Source organism: Carlito syrichta, unplaced genomic scaffold (genome assembly GCF_000164805.1).
Source record: "Carlito syrichta isolate Samal-C Ts95f unplaced genomic scaffold, Tarsius_syrichta-2.0.1 Scaffold130759, whole genome shotgun sequence".
In the NCBI taxonomy this organism is placed as follows: domain Eukaryota; kingdom Metazoa; phylum Chordata; class Mammalia; order Primates; family Tarsiidae; genus Carlito; species Carlito syrichta.
In genome coordinates, this window is record NW_007074855.1 from 113477 (window position 1) to 116604 (window position 3128).

Genomic DNA, 3128 nt, shown 5'->3' on the forward strand with positions numbered 1-3128 from the left:
TTTTCTAATTAGGAGATTAATAGATGTTCATCGTGGAGAATTGGCAGGCACAAAATAATTAAAAACTTAAAATCCCTGAGTTGAGTTTTAAAATAGATTTTTTGTTGACAGTTGTTACCACCACTAGGTTGTTAGAAACATCTCTTAGTTTTACCCAAAGCTTCTCATGTCTCCTTCTAGCAACATGCCTGTGTTTTGTGACCACTGCTTTTATTTCTGGGTAAAATGGTGTTCTTGGCTTCAAGAAGATAAAATTGACATTATTGTGAAGGTACAAAAACTTCCTTTAAAGTCAGAGCCATCTATGACAGTGTCTTACAGATATAAGTTTACATTTGTAAGAAGCTGGCGAAAGTTTGCGATGAGTCCTCGGTCTCTGAATTTCTGTACAGCTGTTCACGAAACTTTAAAAACTTTGCAGGTAGATTCCTGAGCAGAAGGTGACCTCCGAAAGCCATCCCTGGCCTGGCCCACTGCAGTCAGCAAAAGCTTTACCTTCTTCCCCACCCTTCCACACCACAAGCTGGGGAGAAGTGCTGCTCTGCCTGCCCCCCCTCCCCTGCAGGCTATCTTGGTGCTGGAAAGCCAGCCCCCCTAGAGGCAACCTTCCGAAAAATTCCATCACCCCAGACACAACTTCTATCCCCGTGAAGCAGTGATTCCCTGCCCCCTCTCCCAGCTGCTGGTAATAGCATCTACCTCTATAAATTTACCTCTATGCATTTAACTAGTCTAGATAGTTGGTGCAAATAGACTCATACAGTATTTGTCCTTTTGTGACTGGCTTATTTCACTTGGGTGGTTTTCTTTTTAACTTGGCAAATTAATTTATTAACACTAAGTTTAATATTGTACATAAGATTGTAATAATGGTAATTTTCAAATAAGGCAGACAGAAGAAACCATTTATTAAAGCAATGAAATACGTTTTGATCCAATGCTACAATGGCAAACGCATTCCCCTCACTTAAATTTACATCATCATCTGACCAGAACGAGTAGATGCTTCTGCCCTTCACGTCCAATGACTGAAGGGCGAGGTCAGGGCAGATCTAGGGTTTCTTGACGAGTCCACGGGAGAGAATGCTATCTGAAAAGACAATCGAAATTCCGTATGTCCAGACATTAAATTTTATTCCCCCTGGTCACTGGCTCCAAGTAAAAGTTCTCATACCAAATGCAGATTTCATGGTGTGCGCCCCCTTGCCAAAAACAAATATTAGGAGCAAATTAAGGGGGAGAGTTGGGTTTTAAACTGCACTGTATTTGTTGCCATCACATTCTTTTTTAACTGATTGCCACCATAAGCATGCAAAAAGTTCTCCTCTGAATGGGACTGTTTCCTCTGCCTGTTGTGTATCATTAAGTAGATTATCAAGGTCATTCAGTATGAAATCCTCTCCTTTTTTTGAGTCGGAGTCTCACCCTGTCACCCAGGCTTGAGGGCAGTGGCATGCTCTCGGCCACTGCAGCCTCGACCTGCTGGGCTCAGGCGATCCTTCTGCCTCAGTCTTTCAAGTAGCTGGAACTACAGGCACACGTCGCCATGTCCGACTAATTTTTATTTATTGATTTATTTTTTAATTTTTATTGTAGAGATGAGGTCTCGCCAAGTTGCCCAGGCTGGTCTCGAACCCGCGGGCTCAGGCAATCCTCTCCCTTGGCCTCCCAAAGTGCTGGGATTATAGGCGTGAGCCACCATGCCCGGTCAAAATCCTTTTTTTACAGCACTTCCGAGCAGTGTGTGGGACACACCACAGAGGTAAGAAAGACCATCTTTAATAAGTTATCTTCTTAATTATAGAGAATTTCTGAAAATAACACCAGCACAATGCTAAACCATGCCTTTGATGAAGCCCAAAGGACCACAGCTCCACCGGCTCCCATTTGAAGAATTAATGCCCTGGAGTGTTCTAGCCTTTGTAGGGCATGTGATAACAAGGTCCACCAGGGCTCCAGACAACTGCACTAGGAAAGCTGCCTGTCACTATCACTGCCGATTCTTTGGGCCACCCAGTCCTGCTGGCAGAGAGGGCAGTGATGGTTCTGCTTCACCCCCAGGGACATGCAGCAGTTGTGGAAGGAATGATTACATTCTCCCCAGACCATAACACGATCCTCTTGTTTGTGTTCAGCTTGACATCTCAGACAGGCATCCGTCACCCAGACCCTGCAGGTAGCGCGTGAATCGCACTCCACGTCCCAGCTCCCCGTGACTACCACGTTCCACTTCTTGAGAGAAGACACTTTGTCGCCTCCTAACTTGGAGCCTGCGCCCCTGGAGTGAGAAAGTCCAGGGCGCAGGGCTCCTTGCCGCCTTTCGCGTTGGCCCTGGCTCACTTGGGTTTTTAAGGATCATCCATTGTGGAGCGTGTATCAGAATGTTCTTCTTCTTTAAGGCTGAAAATAGTCCATTGCATGAACATTTCCTGTTTTATTTATCCATTTATCTGATAATGAACATGTGTTGTTTTCCAGCTTTGTGAATAATGCTTCTAGAATCATCGGTGTATCTGGGTCCCTGTTTTTAATTCTTTTAGGTCAATACCTATGAGTAAAATTTCCATTCTTTTTTATCTTCAAAAATATCAATTTTTGTGTTTTCAACGTATACAACAGGTTAGCAGAGCAGTGAAGACAGTTTACAACTTGATGTGCATATTCTGAAGCACTCAAAATACTTTTCGGAAGGTCCATTATGAAAAAAATGGAAGTCACCAGAATAAGACTCGACAGTGAGATTCTGGTGCCCACATGGTTAGTTTCTGGGTCTCTAGCTGTCCATAAATGCGGGGACAACGTGTCCCACTTGGCTGGGACAGTCCCAGCCAACATCCTCGTCCTGGAGTAATTGTGAGCGCTGTCCCTTCCACCCTCACCCAGGGCTTCCCCGAAGCTCACAAGCGCTTGCCAGTCCAGAGAGGAGGAGGCCGGAGGGCGGGGAGGCAGAGCCGGCTTTCCCACGCCAGGCCAGCAACTCAGGGGCTCAGCACAGAGGGCTGCGCTGTTCTGCTGTTTTGAGTGGAGCCCGTCTGAGGTGCTGCCGTCTGCCCCTTGGTCTCCTCTCCCCTCGGAAGCCAGCAACCTGAGGCCGGCCACACAGCCACGCTCCCCCCCCCCCCCCCCCC

At 46.4% G+C, this 3128-nt stretch overlaps 1 pseudogene; it reads right to left on the reverse strand.

Annotated features, from left to right (window-relative positions):
• Positions 1–1968: 1968 nt before the first annotated feature.
• Positions 1969–3128, reverse strand: part of LOC110594742 — a 3344-nt pseudogene continuing 2184 nt past the window's right edge.